The sequence below is a fragment of the Centruroides vittatus genome, unplaced genomic scaffold (genome assembly GCF_030686945.1).
Source record: "Centruroides vittatus isolate TY-2023 unplaced genomic scaffold, ASM3068694v2 contig_575, whole genome shotgun sequence".
Lineage (NCBI taxonomy): Eukaryota > Metazoa > Arthropoda > Arachnida > Scorpiones > Buthidae > Centruroides > Centruroides vittatus.
Window position 1 is genome coordinate 449044 of NW_027122344.1, and position 22902 is coordinate 471945.

The following is a 22902-nucleotide window of genomic DNA, read 5'->3' on the forward strand; positions in this document are numbered from 1 at the left end:
TTTAAACTTATTGTTTAAATGGCTTAAAATGTCACCGAGATTGTAAGATATAGTATCTTTATGGAGCTTTCCGAAACCATGAGTTATAAATGATAAATTAGGCGCGTAGAGAAGAGAAAAATATAAAATAAATAATAACTGATACGTTACTTTTTAATCAATTTTTAATATTTAACCTTTTCTTTATTCTTTTTAACTAATAATCAGAGATTTTATAGGAAATTGCGGTTTAGAATAGACTGGTTTATCCAAGAGGTTAACTTAGAAAGTAAAGGAAATTTAATATAAAGATATCTGATGCACTATTTTACTATTATTATAAAAGTAATTTCTTCTTGTATCTGTTCGATACGTTAACGATGATTCATTTATTATATTTTATTCTAGGATTAAATTATAATCATAGATTTCACGATACTATATAGTTTTGAGATAAGAAGTATATGTTACAATAGATAATTAATAAATTATTTAACTTCATAAAACAGGAAAAAATTTAGTATAATACTAAGTAATATTGCTGTTATCATTAAAGTTTCATCTATTTTAAACTTTGTATTAGTATCTTAAGCTTATTTAGATGTGTTTTTTGCGGTTATCCAATCGGTTAAGTTCAGAAATTTGATATAAATGTATTTATAATTATAAAATAGTAAAAAATTCAGAATTTTCAGATATAAATTGCTGATTATTAAGAATTTAAATAAGCCCGAAGCAATATTGTTGTCGAATAACTATTCCATAATTTATTTATAATATAAGATTATGGACCAATAATTATAAGATAAATATCAAAGCAGAAAATTTCTATTAAGTTTTTTTAAGCTTAAATTTTTTTAGGACAATCAAATTTTTATTACAAAGTTGTAATTAAAGATTAAAGATTTTCTCCTGTTAATCATGCATCTATGAGGACGGAATATTAACGAAGATTCTCTATAGAATCGTCTTAATTCGTTCGCTTAAGTTGCTTTACTATTGAATAAGCTGATTAATTGGCAAACTCAAATTAACTTCTACTTAACCGCAATTAAGTACACAAAGAAATTCGTTTCATTATTTAATAAGATGTATTTTGCTTCATTTTAAACATTTTTATATGCCTTATATATGCAATATATATTTTAAAAAAAGTTGGTACACGAGTTAATTTTAGAAGGCTTCTTTATTCTCTGAGTAATTACAAAACTTAGAAAAAAAAACATTAAGCTATTCTGTTTCCTTCTTTAAAACATTCTGATCTAACATATAGAATAAAGGCCTAAAGGGTTAATTTAGCAATTTTTTTAATTGGGTATATTAATAACAAAGACAATTTAATTTGCTGCAAACTATTACAACCTCGTTTTTTCTTCTCTGTTGATGTCTAAAGTTAACGAAAAGTTCCCTAGTTTTTATTCTTTATAACAAGAAAAAAATCAATAAGTCAGTTATATAAACAAGAAAATTCTTATTTTTCGGTTTAGGCCTTTTACTTTAATTTATAATTTTTTTCATCTTTTATTATTTTTAATGTTCAAATTCGAAATTTTAAGACCAAATCAACTTAACTCTTAATAGGATCCAAAATTTCGAGATCAAAATTTTTATACGTTTTAAATATCTTGTAACAAAAATTCACTTTAAAACATTAAAATGATATGCTTTTTATAAATTTAATAATTCAGTAGTAATATATTAACGTGAATAATATAGATATAGAGAGCCTACTTTCAATCTTTCCTTGCTGATATGAAGATTTAATTCGGGATTCAAATTTAATTAATTAATTTTAATAAAATTCAAGTATAAATATTATTATTTTTGTACGCATTTTGAAATATAATATTTCGTGGTTATATCAGTAAAATTTCTAGAATTATTTTAAAGAAAAGAGATTAAACGTTGCTATATGAAAGAGACAGAATAAAGGGCATTATAAGAAGCATTTACGTAAAATTTTTAGGCCTCATTCCCTTTCAGATTCGCAAAATATAGGTCCTAAATGTCAAGTTTTGACGACGGATAAAAATCGAAAGATATAGTGTACGAGATTGTCGAATAAAGTATCTGTAAATTTGGCAGTTATCGATTCGAACTAAAAATTGCAAACCTGGAGAAAAATCTGACTTCATCTGGATTCCTTTCTAAAAGTTTACATGAATAACATATTTACATATGCTAAGTAGGATGGCTTTTATGAAACAAACGGAGAACCACAAAAATATCTATGGATAAGTTTGTAGTTGCCGATAGCACCAGTTCGATTCTTTAACGGGTCTCTTTTTAATGTGCAACATTCGTTTTGTGCTTTTGTCTTGGAGAATTGAATTCTTTCTCTTGGCAATATTTTTCGCCTAATTGCATTAAGAAGCATTTTGTGTCTTCGAACGTTGAACACTTAATTGGTTTACCCTACTGATTAAGCATGACTGTAATTTTCAATTTTTGAGCATTTTATCGCATCAAATTTCGAAATTTTATACCCGAAAAGACGTAATTTCTTTTTAAACTATTCGTTAATGATAGGCTAACATATTTCGATCAGAAACACAAGATAGATTTTATAATTTCTTGAAATTTTATATCAAATTGCTAAGAAATTTTATTGTTTCTCCTACAATCTTTAAGTGTTCAGTCACTTTTAATTAACCTATTATTCGAATAGATTCCTTTGTATGCTCAAAGTATCTTGAATATGCTTAGTAAAAGACTTATAAAAATATATAATACGTTCCGTAGATTTACTCCCCTTACTAAAGAATACTTTCTTTCATAAAAAAGAATATTTTTAATGTTATTTTATAATTGCTATCAATTAAATCAATCTATAAATAATGTCGTAATGAGCTTTAACTCTAAATTTCTTTTATTCTTTAAAAGTTAAAATACTCTTTTGAATGAAAACCTATCGACTATATTTTTTCTTCAAAGTTTAAATGGATAATAAACGTCTTGGCTTTTTTTATAACTTTTAAAAAGCTGTTTATTATTCATGATTACTGGAGTCATTAACACATACTAATACGGAGTAAACAAGGTGATTGTCTATAAAGGTACATAACTAAACGATGCGATGTTCACATCAACTAGCCATTATAACCACAATTTCAATGGAGATAACTCTTCTTTGTAATTTTTATCATTTCACAAGTTATCACGAAAGCTTGAATAACTTTATTAATTAAGCATGCCTAGATTTAAATATAAATTCTTCTGCGGGAAGTTGAAGTTAACTGCTAATAATTGAAAATAAATTCAGAAAAACTTCATTTTTAAAGACACATTTTCACTTTTAAAATGAAAAAATCTCTCGTTTGTTTACAAATATATATTCTAATTTTCTGTTACACGGTTTAGAATTTATCCGGCACAATTTTTATCAGATCCGCAATTAACATTAGTTGTAGACTCTTGCTCCACTTTGTCTCTCATAAAACTAACCACTTAATGCAAAATCCTGAAAAGAAAAAATTTACAATTAAATAATGCAATACTTAGGCCTTTATCATTAAAACTGAACAGTTAAATCGCTTAAATTTGCTAAAATAATTTACAACTTAATTTGCTAACTCTCCAGAGAACACGCAGATTAATAGGATGACTTAGGTAAGCGTTTATTAAAAGAAGTTTATGAAATTTGAAATAAAAATCTTTTCGTCGTGTTTAGAAACAAAGAAAAATTAATTATTTTATTTATACAATTATTACAATTTATAATTAATCGGATTTCGAGGCAGTTATTTAATATAGATCGTTACTTTTAACGGCTGCACATCTGGAAAATGTCGATGTTCACTTCGAGAGGAAATAGTCGAGATCATCATTAATTTTATTAAAATTTCCTAATTAATCTAATATTGAACCAGATTAAAGTCTTTCCTGTGCTGATTATCAGTATCAAATTAAATTATAAGTAGATTAATATTATCTTTTCACGTTATAAAGATGTTTTATCCTTATCTCAATCGCATTTTATTTCTGCTTGGTTTGTATTCGATGTTTGTTTTCGTCTTCGATTATCTCACCAAACTTTACACATAACTAATTTTTCTTTCATCAGTAGACCTACTACAGCCTAGCTAATAGCTTGATTCATTAAAATCTTCTTAAGGTAGGCGAGCGAGTGGTAGAGAGAATGGAAAGGCAACAAGACGCCCAATTTGATGGAGTAGAAGATAGGAAACGGAGCAATAACCATTCAATAAAATTTTTAATTAAACTTTATAAACTTGTAACGTATCGAGTAAATAATTAATCAATTATTTACTTAATTATTGATAAAAATTTTTCTTATTTTAGCATTAAATTTGAGGCTTTTTAAGAGAGTGGCAAGTGTTTCAGTCCATCTTACGTAGTGGCTCTTAATTAGTGATTTCTTATCGAGACAACAACAAGGACATAGAATATATACGAATTAGGGGTGGTCCTCTCGTGTTGTACGAGAATAAGGGCGGGGTTTCCGGTCTCCTTCCAAAGACTAGAAGTGTAGGAGGGGGGAGGAGTGCAGTTTCGCCTTCTGAAAAGGTGGAGTGGGCCAAAGAACAAATTCCAACTTTTCTAGGTTGGAGATATATATACATTTTTACGAGAACGGGAGGCGGTGAAAAATATTTAAATACTTATAAATTTTCTATTATATACACGACAATTTTTTCCATTTTTTTTTTCTTTTTCCTGTGTGTATCTATACGTGTGTATTTTAAAAAAAGGAAGAAATGGCATTCTTGACTGGGAGGCACAGAATAACGCTGTCAGTGTTGAACATGTAAAAACCTCGGCGGTAATTAATTTTAAGTGAGTGTTTATACAAACTTCGCATTTACATTGTATCTGCTCGGGCTATCTGTGAACTCTTTGACCGTTCGAAACTGGGACGTCACGTTTTGTGGCTGTCACGTGACAGGCGGTCACGTTTTTGATTGGTCACTAGTCTGTGCTCGTGACCGAGTAATTTTATACTGAAACTAAACAGAGACCTGACCCTAAGCCAAAATCCCAATTATAGTAAAAGATGTGCCATTTTCAAGTAAAGAAATAACTGTATTACGTGATGATCCATATATAACTTGATATATATTATATGGGATAAGAGATCGATTAGTCGCACCTTTAAATTATATATCTTAAATTTTTTTTATCTTACACGAACTTTTTAGATCGTCCACTTATGGATTTAGTCATACCTCATCTGCAATTTGATCAGTTTGCAATTTTAGACGTGTCACACCTGTGGTTCTCTCATTGCAGATGATTTTTAACAGATATTTTCAGAAAAGTATACATGAAAGCATACTTAATCTTTTTAAAAATAAATCAATATTATTCGAGGAAGTTCGTTTTCATAAAGGTCTATCAATTCTTCATTATATTAACTGACTTTAACCACTTAAAATATTCCTTCAACAGATTAATATATCAGCATTCATAACATTTTTTTTTTCTTTCTTTCTTTTTTAACTTTCTGACAAATCATCGGGTATTTTCCCATTTTATAGGTGTTTTCCCTCTTGAAAAATAATTATTTTTAAAGTTAATATGATCATTTATCGAAGATTACAATTATATAAAAGTATATTTAACGTCTATAAAAGTTTCAGGTCACATAGTAGTAAATTGCCACCTGCCTAATCTTATCGTATCCTACCCATTTGGGGTTTTAGTTTTCTATCTACCGAACATAAAAACGGCTACAACTCTACAAATACTGCAGATTTATAGCTGTAACCTGTTACAGTTTCAAATTTTGGAATATTCCCATATAAAAATATACATTTCAAATATCCAAACGAGTTCGTAGTTAAGGATGACAAGATTATTTACGTAACCTATACTTATCATACGTCATTTTCTACTTCATTTCTTTCTTCCTTCTTATATTTCGAGCACGAAAAATATCGAAGAAGTCTTCAATTACAACGTTAAATATTAAATTTTTAGAAATTACAAGAGTTTTTTTTAAGTTTTTCGTGTGGTAGAATTCAGACGCACGTGTCGCGCTGTCTCCGTCACGTGATGACCCCAGAACCAGTTCTGGAAGACCAGCTGTCAGAGAAAAAGGTGAGGCCTCGTGATGAATGGGTCAGGACAGCCTTGTGTCAAGATGTGTGTCTTATCTTACCTTGGGTGAGGGTTTCAACCGGGTGTGCCGGATTATATTCCGAAAACTAAAAAACACTTCGGGAAAGAACCAAACATCAAGGATATAGAATTGATTTTGCGGTGATTGGTTATCTTTACAGTCATTATTACACCACTCGAAATCACGGTTTAAACCGTCCATTTCCATGCAAATTAATACGCGAATCGTGTATTTAAATAATATTTTTACACTATCATCGAATAGGATTTGTATAAGAGGATTAAAATAATCAACCAAAAACATGTTATAGATTCAATTGAATTCTCTTTGACGCTAACATTAGTGGACTTTATGCTTCAACTACACGGTGGTGGGTCTTCGATACCGAAGAGGGTAAACCTCTTAAGTTGCTCTTACGCCTACATCGGGCAAATTCCTCATTCCCTGTCGTGTTAGCCAAATGAGTCTTCACCGCACATCGTGGAAGAATATTGAATTACATGACTGACTACCTTGCAATTGCTAACTAGATTGTTACTATTGGAGACGTAGATAAGTGGAGTTTCCTCATTTATACTCTTCAAAACATCAAAGATATTATGATATGATTTTAAAAAATTGATTTACAATTGTTTCACGATAAAAAAAATGAAGTTAAAAATTCGGAATTAATGAAAAATAAATTATTTTAACATATTTTCCTCAATATATCGTAAACCTAGATGCTTAACTAATATCTCTCACTTAAATAATTTTATTGAATGAAACAATGATAAGGAACACTTGTAAAAAGTTTTATGACCCAACAGGAAGATAAAGATGAATTCTGTAGTATAATTTTGAGTTTGAACAGTTATATCAACATTTTAAATACGCAATCAAACGAAGATGGAAGAACTTAATGTAGATATACACAGAATTCGAGAGTACTTATACTACTCAAACCGACAACTGATTGTCAGCCTGGAGACAGGTAGAAGGGTACTAAGTCGAGAAAGCAAGCTCGAGGTGACCTTAAGTCATCCGTACAATGAACCTTTCCAAACTGTGTTAAACTTGTCTGTTGTATGCCCGCTACTTCTCAAAGAAGTGACGACAGTACCATTAATGAAAAAACTCCCTTGAAGATTATTGAAAACTGAGTGTAAAATATGAGATTTAACAAGATACGCGGCTTCAAATCGTAACTGTGATTCGGTTCGCAATGAGACTATTTCTACGGAAGGGAAAGTAAATTTCGTTGCTTACAGCCAATCAGAGGTATGCCGGAAGGCCGCTGTACGAGCTTAACGAAATAGCCACGTATGTGCACGTGAGAACGGCAAGGTCCCTTTGTTCCGTTCCCCACCGACTATACCCTGGAGGCAAGTCTCAGGTGTGGCTAGAGTCGAGCCGACTTCTCCCCTCTCCCCACTGATAGGGAGGGTGAAGTCATACTGAGGGGACAAGCTCCTAGGAATGTTGGTCTCTGCTAGATCTAAAGTTCTCTTAATCCTTTTTCTTGTGTTACCGGCATGATACAAAGAATAGACTCTCCCGTTTACGTTCTATACACAATTTTAACTCTGAAGGAGGAAAAAAATGATAATAAAAAAACGTTGATATAATAGAAAACCTCTTTGTTTCTTTCCAAAGTTTCAGTAAATGAGAGAATCATAATTAGAAAATAAAAAATTTTCAATTTTACTTTGTCGTATTTCGATCTTGAAGATCTACGCCATTTTGGAAAGACCCAAGGCAACGTTTACCGAAGTAGTCTGCCAGAGCAGGTAATGATAACGTACATTGAATCTGTTGCGAAGATCCGACATTGTCATTACGGGCTTGGTAATGGTCAGGTGGAAACGACTGCAAACAACAGGTTACCTTGTGCAGGTAAGTCGTTCGCACCTACCCTCAACCCACCCTCCTCCTCCTCCTTTGTCCGACAGAGGGGTGTAATTGTCGACTGGCTTGTTAAGTCACGGACCTGTCACCCTCCTACTCTGAGACAGGTCACGCCGCTTGACCCTTCACCTCCTCCTGTTTCTTCGTCCTTCCTTTGTTCTTAAAAGTCTTTTATGTTACGAAACTGTCCTCTACTCCTTCCTTTGCTACCGACAAACTTTTCGTTCCACGCTACTAACTTCAATTCTTCTCTAATAAACTTGCCTATTTAGCTATGTAATTGTATAGTATATTGTTATTATTATTTCATTCTATTTTCGTAGCTTAAAATATTATTTATTAAAACTACTCATTTTTTAATTATTATTATAAACTAGCAAACCAGTGAATTAACCAGTCTGAAAATTCGAAGATCGTACAGAATATTGAATATTGAAGATCGTATCAAACCAGGTAAAGTAAAAAAAATACTTTATTTAAAATAAATAATCAAATAACAAATAATTATTTTACACTTAATTAATACGATTTTTTGATTTAATCAGTAATCAACTGCAGAAAAACCTTGAACATTTTTATAAGCCTCAAAGGGGGGTCGTTGCAACAGAACTTGATTTTCACATTTGAGAATGGCAAGCAGTAGAAAAAGCAATAAAGCTGTATAAAAATTGATAATATTTAAATTATTATTGCAGTTATTCCATTTATAAGGCCGATATCCTATTAAGAAATACAGAATCACATTTATAAAATGATGATTTAAGAAGTCTTTTAAAATGCTGAATTGCTTTAAATGAAGTAAAGAAATAATTCGACGAACTTCCCGAATTAATTTTAAAAATCGTAACATTACAAATCATTGGAAGCGAGGGCAGATTTCAATACAGATATCTCTTAAATATGGAGAGACGAGGTAAATTTAAAAACCAAGTTAACAACTTAATCATTAAAAGGAAGTTTCTTTTCTTGATAAACTCAAATGACTATTAACTTACTCGAAAAGAATGAAGAAAAGTTGCTTTGATTTATATCTCATTAATTTAGAATGATAAAATCAATACCATTCCACAATGATGACAAGAAATATTTCCTACTGTGAATATCGCCCTATCCATTTGGCTCAACGCCAGAACCACAAAGCAACTTTAAAACCACATAGGCTATTTTTGTGCATCTGAACCTGAATACATCAATATTTCTTAACACGATCCTCTCTCGGTCACTCAGCAAAACACCCCAACAATGTCAGATGTTTATGCATTAACTATTTTAACTACTCTTGTAATTTTTGTTTTTCTATCATTTTTTTTAAGGTAGCTTCTCCCTACCTTAGATAAACTATTAACTTTTCTTCCTCCTTTTAAGTACAGAAACCCTGGGGATGCCAGTTCAAGTGCATCCAACAATTCAAACTTTAAGGATTCTGCTCTTAAAGGCTATTAGGTTACGCGAACGTAAAGTCGAAGAAGTCGAGTAGAAAAATATAAATTCTAGATATTAATTTTTCTATTAAAGACCTGTTTTAACGTTACTGATGATCCCGATAGACATTCAGATTGGGCGTCGAGTTTTCTGTGTCACTCGACGTCAATTATAATCGATCCTATCACCAAAACAATCTCTGTAGGTGTGGAGATAGTAATGCGCTACAAAGTGGCAGACATAATCAGATGTTATAATACCATAATTGATTTAATAATCCTTTTAAGGTGTCAAATCTTTCTGTTGTTCACTTTCTGGATTCCGCACATTGTATCACTTCCTTTAGATCACAAATTCATTCTGTTCGGATTAATTTAATAAATACCGACCCTTTTTAAATTCGGAAATGACTTTTTTCCGAGAATTTTATACATAAAAAACTTCAGAAACAATATCGTATCACGCTAAAGTTATTGATTCGTGCAGGCGACGTTCTCGTAGAACTGAAAATAATTTTATAGAATATATATATATATATACCGTAGTAACTTTATCTAGATGATAATTATATAAAAATTGGTTTAAAAAAATTTTAGACCCAAGGACGTGAAAATATATATATAATTTCTTTTATTTTTATTTTCAGAGTGACTGATAAGGCGACGAAGCGGAAAACGTCGTCCAGACAGTAGCAAAGGTGAGATTTTTCCATTTTAATGGCCGTATTAAATGATGGAGCGTCATTAGAATTAAGCAATTTAAATCTATTTTGCTATCCATCCAAAAGGGAGCCAGAGAGCTGACTTATGGGTGTTTGGCAGGAGATTTCCGATCCCACCTGCACAGTTTAAGATTTAACCAATTACTCCGATCTTGATAGATTTATTCATTAAGAGGAAGCAGTGGAGCGGAACTTGAGCGGTGACGGGAATTGTGGCCATCGTGGCAGTCGCCCGAAGGTTCCCTGTTTCGGTAATTAACTAGCCCAGCGTTTAGCCGACCTAACATAGGTCCAGGCAGACAATAGCGACTCAACAAGGCGACTCAAATTGTGCGGAAGCCCGCGGCTGTGCCTGCCTAACCCTGACAGCATTCATTTACCAATGTCATCCGGATAAGCGGCGTGTTGGCGAGCTGGGAAGAGCCAAGAGCTCGGCGCAACAACGCTATATCTTTTGCTGTTGCCTTTACTGAATTAAGCTTAACGAGTTAGCTTCGGTTTAGATCTAATGACGTCAATTCTGTCTTCTCTTTCTCTGCGTAATCAAACGCAATGACGAAAGGGCCACGTTCTGCTGTGATTGCCTATTGTACATGTAGGCGATGCCTTTAATGAATGGAAACAAAAGCTATTTATAAAAATTTCTCCTCCGTTTTCTTTATTTTATATTTAGTTTTTTTATAATTCGTAGCGATAGATTTATAGATAATCGAATATCCAACAAGCAATGCCATATTTCTTGTAGTAAAAAGTTAAATTAAATATTTTACTTTAGTTCATAAATACAGGTTATTGTGTAATAATTTTACTGTAGATCTTATCTCTTAAATTAGCAATTTTTAAATAAAATAAAATAAATTATGATTTAAAAACAAAACATTGTTTATAATTTTATTTTAAAAAGTTGTTCTATACTTCATTATAACGATCATTTAAAATTTAAATGCTACTCGATTAAAAATAAATAAATAAATTTTCGATGGCACGTTTAAGTTAGACATTAAAATTTTAATTTTCACATGAATTAAGCCCGAGATTAAATATATGAGATAGAATTTTCATTAAATTTAAATCTAACGAGTAGTATAGCCTAAGATTTATATCATCTGGATAAGCTTTATCTGAAATTTTTCCTAATGTAAGTGTATTAGAATAACTTATTTTTGTTAAGAACATTTTATCATCCATAATAGTCATTATTTTGATTCAAAATCATTCATAAGTTCTCGAGTAATCACTCGATTCTATCCTTTATTGACACGTCAAGTTTCAAAATAGAAATCGTAACATTAGCAGATTGAAAAAAATAATTATTTAAAATCGTTGATTTGTTTCATTAAAGTCAATAAAGGCATGCACAGTACAGCACACATTAATTATATCGATATAAATTTTATATTCTGTTTTTATATTTTACTTCATTTCTTGCACCTAACTATAACATTAAGTTTAATTAGACTATGCTATATATTTACTTTAACTGCTTATAGTCCTAATTATCTCTTAATTATCATAATTTTCACCTGTCGACGAACACACGTTATACGCTTATAATTTAACTTCGTAAATCGAAAAATTTTGTCAATATTTTAACTTTTCAATATCATTTGTTTTAATCTTCTGATAAGAAAACATTATTTCTTTATTTTTCATTAATTTCAATTATAAATCTTAATTTTATGATTTATTAAGTGGAATTATTATTGTTTTCTTTAAATCGTGCAATGAATTATCATCGATATAACTTAACTATTTCGGGGCATGTTATTGTTTATTTATCTAAATCTGAGATAATTTAAGTATTAAAAAATAAAAAATATATTGACTTTTTATTATTAAATTTATTATTAGTAACTTATTGTTATTTTTCTAATGAAAATTGCTGGAGTAGGCCATATCGTGTAGTTGTAAGCTATTGAATATATTCATTGTGTAACGGTAATCGACTTTCTCGATTTCTTGTAATTCTATTATGCTAACATGATCAGAATTACTAGAGAAGTGCTTCTATCTTAAAACCATTTTAATTCGCATTAGATTTGGCTCATAAAACTGAACACGATGACATTAAACGCCTAAATGCAATAGCTTCTCGCAAGTTTTATAGTTTTATTCTAAAATATTACGCAAAAATTTTTAAACAATATTGAAGTTTAAAAATTTCTCTAGCTGAGATTTATTTCTTTCCTCAGTCTTTGTTAAATCGATGTCGTGAACGTTGACTTTATAAACTGTACAAGAGTAAATATGTTAGGCTCTATTTTGAGAATTTTATCGTGAGCCGTGACTTCTTGAATTCTTTTTTATCTTTATTTTTTTCCTCATTTACATATAGTTCTTTTCTGCCTTAAGCCTTTTCTTTTCACGGTTGAATATGGAAGTCTTCCTTTTCTCTAACACACTTCCATTATTCCAGTTTTCTTAATATCCTATATACGTATAAAGCAAAAAAAACTACGGCACGATTCTTCTATTCTGCTTTAATCGTCCTAGTAAACAATTCTGTTGACGATTGCAAAAAACCTGATCCCATCTCCTCCTGTATCTTTAAGATTTACAGCTACAACATCTCTAGAGTCGAACATTTATTTCATACTCCAAAATCAGAAACCTTAGTTTATCCCATTTGAAGTTTATAGGGAGAGACCGATCGTTAATAAAAATGAAGGAAAACAGAAAAAAAATTTATTTGCTATATTTAAAAATTGACAAATTTTTAACTTTTTTGTCGATGTATTTTTTTTTTTTTTTTTCGAGTAAGGATAATTTGAATTAATAGAGAAAAGCAGAGTTTTAGTTGAGGCTACGTACCAAAGCAGGTATATCGTAGAGTATGTATAAGCAGGTATAACGAAAGTTTGTATAAATTAATCAGTAAGGCAAGGGCTGTCAAATTAGACCTCCCGAGATTAAAATCTAGATGCAGAATCCAGTCATGTATCATTCAAATTGGTCTGTCGTATCTCCTGCTGGGACTGCAAAAGTTCGCAAATTGTATACGACTTTTAATTCGGTGATTTTTGACCGGCAACAAGTTGTGCCCTGTTAAAAACTCATGCATCTGTTAAGTTCGACTCTAGGGAAATACCCTCTCTTTCTCTCTCATCTCAAATAAAAGAAATAAAAAATTGTGTTATTGTGAATGGTTGTTTGAAACATAAATTTTCATTAGAGCATAGCATCCAAGTAGATCTCCAAAAACTCATTTGAAGAAAATATTTTCTGTTTTAAATTAATATCTTTCTCATGCCTCGCGAGATTTAATTTACATAGGGCCTAACACGGCTTTAAATTTATAGAAATTTTCGCTCTAAACATTTTGGCACCATACAAACGAGTTGATCTCATTTGTAATCAATGATTTTGTATAAATAATTTCTAATACCGATACCGATCTATCGGCTTCAACTTAAGCCACTTAAAGAACAGAATAAATCTAAAGCATGAATTAATGGCTACATTCTTACGAAAAGTAGGAATAAGTTAGGTCTTCTTAAACCAAAATCGTGATTTCTAATGTTAATTGCAGATTATTTCTCTTAGATAATAGTCTGAGATTTCTGAACTACGAAATGGCTCCCAAGGGTCAGCATCTGTTGCGTATGACGCTTCATTAAATTATAAAATTACAAATTTTTGATGTTATTACACTGATAGGGAAGCATTTTACCAAATTTTATTAATTAATTGTTTATTTTTCTGGTTCGAATAAAGATAATTCTCCCATTGTTTCATTTAGGACTTTAAAATCTACTGGATGGATCCTTTAAATTTTTAAGTATTCGCTTAAAGTAAGTTTATAGAAAAGTATAATTCAAAAAATGTTATCGTTTTTAGATTATAAACTTTATTTGAAAATATTTTAAAGTAATTACAAATATCAATTAAAGCATTTTTAACAAATAAAATATATAACAGGAACTGTACATTTTATATAAGTTTTTTTGTATATACATACACATGCATACATATTTTTATAAAAATGTTTACAGCGGAGATAATGAAGCTGGGAAACGCCTTTTTTTATCTTTGTTCAATAGTCAAGTTGTAGAATTCTAAATTAAGCATTGTCGATTCTTTACAATAGCTTTTTGGAACTCTTAAAAAATTAAAGGATTCATCCAGTAGATTTTCAACTCCTAAATGAAGCAATAGGGAAGTGAGGGAGAGGATATATACGCAGCACGTTCCGAATGAAGCGAAAGAGTTCACTAGACGAATAATAAAACTAAGTGGGGAAGTAGCTGTGACGCCAGCTTCAATCATCGTTAGATAAGTCCTGACGTCCATCTGCATACACCGCTATGTCTGCGGTGCCGAGCTTTGCTTCAGTCGTAAAGTTGTCCCCGAATGGAATTCCGGGGTTCTCCTGACCCACACTGCAGGGGAAAAAAGAATAATTGATGAACACAAGCCTTTCCTTTTTTTCCCCTCTCTTCCCCGACGTATCTTTTGTGTGTGTATTTCGGAGGCCTGAGCTACTGAGCAACAACGTGATGCTTCGAAAATTCAACAAAAGAGTGCAGTCGATTATCTCGTCTCAAAACCAAACTCATTTGATACGTTTAGTTCTAATACCCGTCGGGTTAAGAATGACTTGAAGAAAATACTAACATTACTATAATTCTAACACGTCTCTAGTGCCTTTACGGTTTTTTTCCTCCAGCATTGTTCTTTTCTCTCCACTTTAGACAATAGGTTTAAAATCGGAAACTGTTAATTAATTTACTCGTAAGAGTTATCTATTAATTTGTGATGTTTTTGCCGAAAAGTTAGAATGTCTTTATCTGTGCTCTCCGGACTTATCTTTATAGTTGAAGCACGTAGCCTGAATAAAAGTCGAAAAGAGTGTTTTTTCTAAAGAGCAACGCTTTGATATGAAAAACTGATAGAATCGATGGGTTAAAGCCTGAACTATCTTTGGCAGTTTTAAGATAATGCGGTAGCGTAATAAGGGACAACGTCCAAACTATGCACCTGTTGTATTGGAGCGGTCGGTGCTCAAGCGATCGATCAGAACGTGGGCTTAACTCCGTATCAAGCAGTGCGAGGCCCCACGGTATCGATCTTATTACGGGCAGATGGCAGGACGAAGGATCTAGAGTTCCGAAACCGAGTCTCCGTTGTCAAGTCTAGGATGATAAATCACGGGGACAAACAAACAGTTGTTTTGCGTGTTCTATATTCCACTCAGGTATAAAAATTCTGCGGACTTTTGCTGATGGAATTTTCCAAGAAGAGATTTACTTCTGCGAATAAGTGATCTATAAAAGTCTGAGGAATTAATATTAATTCGAATATGTCTAAGCTAAATAAGCCTACTCTTATTCCCTGATTCACTAGCAGCTATTTATAGAGCTATACAGTTGTTAATGAAAAATATTCCCCCTTCTGTTAATTACGAGAGCGAGTCGAGGCTGAGTCTCCGTTCTAGAGATGAGATTAAGAGAGTTGTCAGAACTCAGGTATGCCGATAATGAGAGTGATGAGCAGCACAATAGCCAACCTCTTGGCACAGACAAGCGGAAAGCAATTAAAACCTCCCCCGCTTGACTCTCCTTAAAAAGGTTTGCCATTCATTGTCTGCTTGCCAGTTTTTTTCCTCCTATCCTTTGATAGTAGGAATCCGACAAAGTTAAGACTTTTGCTTGTGTTAAGTAATGGAAATACAAGGGAATAAATTTTTCTAAAAAAGATTTAGTCAACGTAAAAGAAAGGACTCGGTTACATTTATTTCATCATAATTTAGCCCCATTAGTTTATTATATGTCTATTACTTTCCAGCTGCATAATTTATATCTCTTAACGGATTCTCTCGAAACGTGGACGAGGATGGGATAAAGGTTTGTTTAACATTTACAACTATACTTTAAATAGGACACGCTATTTATATACAAAACATTCTATAAGGTATCATCACGAAATAAGCCTTTATTTGCAGATGCTTACAACACCTGCAGTCTCGAAAAATGCACGATGTATATATAAAAAATGGAATGTATATATTATATATATATATATATATATATATATAGATAGATAGATAGATAGATAGATACGTATATATATACTTATAGATCTCTCTTTAATGGCATCGTATAAAACACTAGGCGTATTGATCCGATTAGAAATCAATTTGTGAATTATTGAAGTATATCCAATGAAATTTTGATGAAGGTAGGCATTTCCTTTGTCTGACTACTGCTATGATTGCAGGCGTGGTTCGACGGTTTTAAGTCGTCGACGGTAACCTTAAATACTTGGAAAGACCATTAGGAGGTTAGCTTCTAGGTCTATCGTCGCGTGACCAGCTGCCGATCAACTTTCTCTTCAAATAATCCATAGTGATATTACGAAAAAAGCTTCTTTAAGAACAGTAATTCGTCTTTGATCGGTTTTTAGACGAATGGCGTTAACCTGCTTAGCTTTTATCTGCCGTTTAATTCATTCTTTACCGAAACAGAAAGCCATTTTTTAAAAGACCGATAAGATTAAGATAAAAACGAATCTTTAAAAATTCTAAAATATACTTTTTTTTTAAAGAGTGAACAATGATTTTTACAGGCAAAAGGCATAAATTAATGCACTGTACTTTTTTACAATTTGGGTTTATTATCTACGTCAGAAAATCTGTATGAGAAATCGGAATGGACCCGAACCGGTTGAGTCGAGGAACTGGGGTTAAACGAAGTGATTAAAAGCGTCCCATTAGTTAGATACGTTCAAATGGACAGTGCCTGGGCACAGCGGGGGCGGGACTGTAATAAAGAAGGACGATAACGTATCCAGATAAACTCTCCATTAGCTCCTTCGTGTATCGCGCTGTTCGGGCATGGCACAAGTTTCACAAGTTATAGAATTCCCGCTGCCGAAGCTTAAATTAGTAGTTCACACAATAAAAGATATAAGTGGGTTTTCTCATTTCTAAAGATCCGGTTAGCGCGAAAACAAATCATTTGCGAAGAGTTATGGAAACAAATTCTTGCGCGTGCTGCGTTGTTTAATTCGATTTGTTGGCATGTCGGCACGGTAGCTTAAATCTTTTTAAACTTTTATAGTTTTAAACGATACGCTGTTCCCCGACGTACGAGATGTTTTTATTTCGAAAAAATGAGATTCTTTATGTATCGCATGCATGTATATAAATCTTTATGTGATGACTAACCACGCCCATTATATCCCGAAGCAATATGACGTCATTTCCATGCTGCAAAACTCGGCAATAAATCACTGGAGTGTGTTTGAATCACCCCGCACTCCTCCCTGTCATGCGATTGGACATCGCATCTGGCCAATCCAAGATAAGAAGCATGCATCCCTAGAGCGCGCGTTATTCATGGCAGTGTGACTGTGAATAACTAATTGCTCTTCGGGAAACGGCAATATAACTAATACAACCTCCATAAAACCAATCGGCTCCATCGTAACATTTTTCGAAGCGGGGGAAAAAAGAAAAACTTTTCAGCGAAAATCTCAATGTTTGACCTTTGGGGGCCATGCGTGAGGGGCGGTACCTCATCTCATGCCACGAGACAAGAAGGGGCGACCACACACACTAGGGGGGCGCCTCTCACGATTCGACATTCCTGACGGGGGTTGGTACAACGTCCTTCACATCCTACCCAGGTGTAAATCAATTAGTGGGACCCAAACTAACCTAGAGTCTGGCCCAAAAGTCGTATCCTCCCATCACCTGTACCTCACTTGACTCACTAACTAGGGAACTACAAAATAGAAATATTCTTAAAGAAAAGAGTTCTTCCACCTGAAAGGAGTGGATCCTTAATACCGACCGTAAATCGCCTCATATGCTAATATTATAGTAGTCGCAACAAAACTGTCGTGAACATTCGAGTAGACGCCCTTGAATATGTTGTTAATTAACGCAGCTCGGCCCAATAGCCTAATATATTATTCTTCTTTTTTAACTTTAAAGCTCTATAGAAAAAAAAGACTAAATTGAATCAGTGGTGCAACGTAAATACCTTCCCAAAAGGCTGGGATGAAAACAGCAAACTTATTATCCTTTACTTATCATTAAAGTAAAATAGACCCATACAGACCATATCAACGGAATTGAGGATCTGTTAGCAGATTGCTTTGCATTATAGTCCTGGACGTCAAGGACCGTTCCATTTTAGTGTAGAGAGGTTAGTAAACAAAGCTCCAATTTTAATCAATAATGTTTGTACTAACATCAATGGCAGAGGGAAGTTCAAAAGGTTTCTATGTTACTACCGTTTTTCGCCACTTAATTGAAAATAAATTCTTGTCAGAACTGAAAAAAATGGCACAAAACGATTTTCTATCGAAAGAAAGATATTCGAATTTATGATAATCAACAGTAAGCTCACTTGCGCAGCCAAGAACACAATAATTGGATTTAATGTACGATAAAGTGATATTATAATGGTCAAAAGCGAAACCAGGTCAGTTTCGCTTTGATCATTTCTTATTTTCTTTTAATTTTAATTATTATGAGCCTTAATTTAACTATAAGAGACGATCGTCAGCCATAGCAGTGGGGACGTTGACTGCTAACGTACCGTACTGTACTGTACTGTACGTAACCATTCTAAATCAATCGATTTGTTGGGAAAACAAGATTACAAACTACTCACTCATAATATTGTCCAGGTGAGGCTATTCTTAATATTGATTGCTGTTGGCGTAGCAACTGATTGGCCGACAGTAGTCCCTTCTCTAATCATTTAGGCAGTTTCACTACTAATGACCAAGTTCTAACAATGACTGAAGAATGCTCCGGTAAAGATCGAAACTCGTAAAATCCCACTCGAAAATGTAAAGTCAATTTTATCATCATTCTTCATTGCCGAGTGAAAATAATCTAATTAGACTAATTTTTGGCGAAGATATGACAAACAAATAAAAAGAAGAGATACAAATTAGGTTTTTCTTTGACATGGACGTGTCACACATTCTCAATCGATTTAGATGCGCACAGTTTTTTCCCCTCTCTCTCCTTCTCTTTACTTTCTTATAATTTCGGTAACTCATTAAAATCTGATTGTTCGTTTTATTAGATGAACGGGGGAAAAAACTTTCAATGGTATGAGTAAATGAGATGAAATAGTTTGAAAGATTTAATTATCTTTTATTTGCTTATCCGTTGCTTCTTCATTTTCCTGTAGCATATATTTTTCCACTCTATCCTTTATGTTCCTAAGCGATTTTTAGGCTTTAAAAATATTAGTTATCGGAGTAAAGTCTAAAATTTGTTTGCTCAAAAACTTAATCCTAATAATGGAATGGTATTAATGCTTGTAAATTATACTAAGCTTGTAAGGTTTTACACATACAAACATCCACCTTTTTTTCTTACAAAGCTATTATAATAGGAAGTGTATACAGATTTAAGATATCTCCTTTGAATTTTCTATTGTCGATAGGAATTTCGGCTTATCTGGAAATGTCATTAGTCAGACTAAAGCACGCTTTTCTCTCAGTTTTTTTTCTTTTTTCTTTTTTGCATTCTTAGAGCTATTTACCACGTCTTTTTCGGTGTTCCAAAGCATAGCTTAGAATTTACCAAGAGATCAGAAATGCTGTTATTCGATATCCGATTTATAACTATGAAGATGATGATTGTATTTTATTCTAAAATAGTGAGAAAATATGAGGTCTAAAAATCTTTACCCGCTTATTTACACAGCATTTAGCCAGATTAGCTAATTTGTGTGTTTTTTCTGATGGATTTGAAGTTGAACTGCTGATGTACAGTTTATGCAATATTTTGATTCCATATTAATTTTGAATGATTGTTTCTAAAGTATAAAAAGCGTTATTTTAAAAGTGAAATCCAGGCAGCTGCAGATGTTTCTGTTTAGGTAAAAGTTCAAATAATTTTAACTTTACACATTTATTCGTAGTTTAAATGAGAACTGCTCTTCGACTCTACCCGATTTGAAGCCATTAACTGATGTTTTTGTTCTATTTCTATCCGCCGTTGAGTCATTCTTGTTAAATGTGATCCCAGGGTAGTTAAAAAGTAATACGAAGTTTAGGCAGCCTATAGGCGCCTATTTATTTAAGGCGAAAGTTCACAACTGATTTCGACTCGACGTTATACAATTTGTTTGTATCATTCCCATGGCGATGAACCGATGGCAACCTATTAAATTTGGCTCCATTCCAAATATTGTTTCATAAATATTTAAGAGAATCTCGAACGTTCTTTGAACATTTATTCAAATATTGTTTTCTTTTGTGAGCCAAGTAACGGAATTTCTAAAACTTCCTTTCTGCATTTATTAGGCTACATTTCATTGAACTTTAGACATCTCACAAGGAAATAATCAAACGAAAGCAAAACTGAGAAAATAAAATAGGAAAGAAAAACCGAATTAGTGGAGAGGTGCACGAAGTGTCTATGTGTGTGTGTGTGTGTGTTGTGTGTTTGTCGGGTTTGGCCTCATAGCGTAGGCAACATTCGCCCGGTACAAATCTACCACCACCCAAAATATCGCATTTCTGATTCGGTAATTGCACGACCGACACATTAGGAACGAAGAATAAAAATCAACCGAGCTAACCGCTTCCTAGGTTGAGTCGTAGTCAGTTCCGTAGCCGCAATATATCATGGCTACAGTAGGGGTTCCAGTCGGCTACCGCCGTATCCATGGTAACGTGGCACGCGTTCTGACGTCACGTGATCCGCTAAGGCTTAACGGTAGGCAGTTTTCGGTAGCAGAACGACATACAATGTCATTCGCCATATTACTCCTTCTGTACTCGTCCTCAATCACGCAACTCTCATTCACTTTATGTATAGAAAAAAATATGCAGTCTGGGACATTTTTCGGGTTCACCTGTTCCATTATTCCAGTTTCGTCCTATTGAACGAATATTATAGAAACTTAAAATACAAAATCATAAAAAAATTATATAATTAGCAAATTACAGTATCATTATTATTTAATAGGGGACAAAATGTCAGTAGCTATTGATTTTACGGGAAAATTTATTTTTGACATTGAGGATAATTATATAGATGTCTATTATTTTAAAATTTGCGAACATTTAAATAGTTGTCGGGCGTTTTATTCGTTAAACAGGTGCACTTAGTGCTGACTGGCAGATGAATAAACACAGAAAACGATCTTTCATTGGTTGGCACTTGGCACAGTTTTACCTATAAGAATTGGCATAGGTACATTAATTCGACCTATTTTTGTTTTTATTCTTCCTTCCTTCAGTTGCGATGCATTAAGTAAATTGATCAGCATCCAATAATTGAATCATCCTCCGAATGTGTCCAGGAAAATTACACATCCAGAAAGATGACGACGATAAAAACATAAGAAATTCTTCTAGCCTACATCCTAATAGCTAACTCTTGCCCATTGGCCAAGGCTGAAACTATTATTGGTCGGAGCTATTATTTACGGATGAACAACGGTAATTGTGCTAGGAGCTTCCTGCCGTTCTTGACACGTTCCAGTCCGTTAGACGTGATGAAAGCTGCCTTGAGATCTGATAACCCAGGCCACGCAGCTCGATGGACATAACCAACTTCCCTTAGTCTCACTGCCAGTTTCCTGTCTCGTGACGGGGTCGAAGGGTCAACTTTCGCTCGTCACAAGATTCCAAGATCAATACTCTGTCTTTGTAAATGTCAAAAATAAGAATTTTTTTATTAAATTCGTTTTTTATGGCTATTTAAACATACGAAACTAGTAGGCTATAGATAGTTTCTATTTTAGTATGCGTCAGTAGGGATGTGGATTGTTATTAAACCTGTGATAAAAGCTCGAGTTTTAATTTAATTTTAAAGTTATCACTTAGGAAATTTTTAACTCCTAGTAATTTAATAGAATTTTGACATTTTAAAATTGTTTATTCAGCATTTTTCTACAGCCAGGCAGTTTTTGTTTCAAAGTCAACTTAGGGGATACAGAAGAAAGAAACAGAAGAAGCAGAGTCCCTGATCGATTCTCATAGTGTATATTTAAGGTGCATCTTTTTTCCTCGGCCGAATGTTTATGTTTAACCATGTCCTGTTTGCCACAAGCCATATACTCCCGTGTGGCAGTTTTCTTTTTACCCAAACACACGCCCCCTGGCGGCACAATTTTGCATTATTCAGGGCTTTGTTTTCTATCGGAACCCGGAGCGGGCCTCGGGGATCGGAATTAAAACAGAATTTGAAAATTATCATTCGCGTTCCTCGACAAACAAAAAATCAGTGGCAAAAAACAAACAATGAGAAAGTTCCCTTCTTCTATTGGCTATGCAAGCCATGACGCCGGAACTAACGAATGATAAACACTTAGTAACCAAAGGCTTATTGCTCGAATAGACTTCTTCAGCTTCTCTATTGGCTCTTTAAGGCCGCACCTTTTATTGTGACGTTTACTATTTTTTTATTTTAAGTCCTTTTTGCCTCCGGTTATGTAAGGTGTAGGCCTGGAGTATTTAGTCAACCATTTATTATCGAGGGGCAATCATCGCGGTTTTACCACTATACAACCATTGTTTGAATTTAAATACGGTTGGAAAAGTGCTACTTAAAAAGTCCTTCTAAGAATAATAATGCAATTTTTAGAAAAAAAATATAATAATAATAATAATCTAAATATAATAATTATTTTTGTTCTCTTAATTCTAGTCCGTACACATTCCGTCTTTCGTCTCCTCCATACTTAAGAACGATTCAATGCGAGCTTTTAACCCTTTACGTGCTACTGCATTTTTCTTTTTCTTTTTTCTTAAATATCTGCTTACTAATTTAAAGCATGAGGTAGGAATTGTTTCCAATAATCTTCCCCGAAGCAAATAGATAAAAGAAAGG

General features: G+C 33.0%; 1 long non-coding RNA gene across 3 annotated transcripts in view; it reads left to right on the forward strand.

Moving 5' to 3' along the window:
- The window catches only part of LOC136979040 (uncharacterized), a 68648-nt gene that overhangs the window by 38268 nt on the left and 7478 nt on the right, over window positions 1-22902 (forward strand). Inside the window, exons 1-3 of one of the 3 annotated variants that reach the window (XR_010881323.1) lie at window positions 5430-7936; window positions 8326-8401; window positions 10017-10067. This is a non-coding gene — a long non-coding RNA (uncharacterized lncRNA). Of the gene's footprint in view, window positions 1-5429; window positions 8402-10016; window positions 10068-22902 lie in introns of those variants that run through there. The other 2 variants (XR_010881322.1, XR_010881321.1) reach the window with 2 other exon arrangements.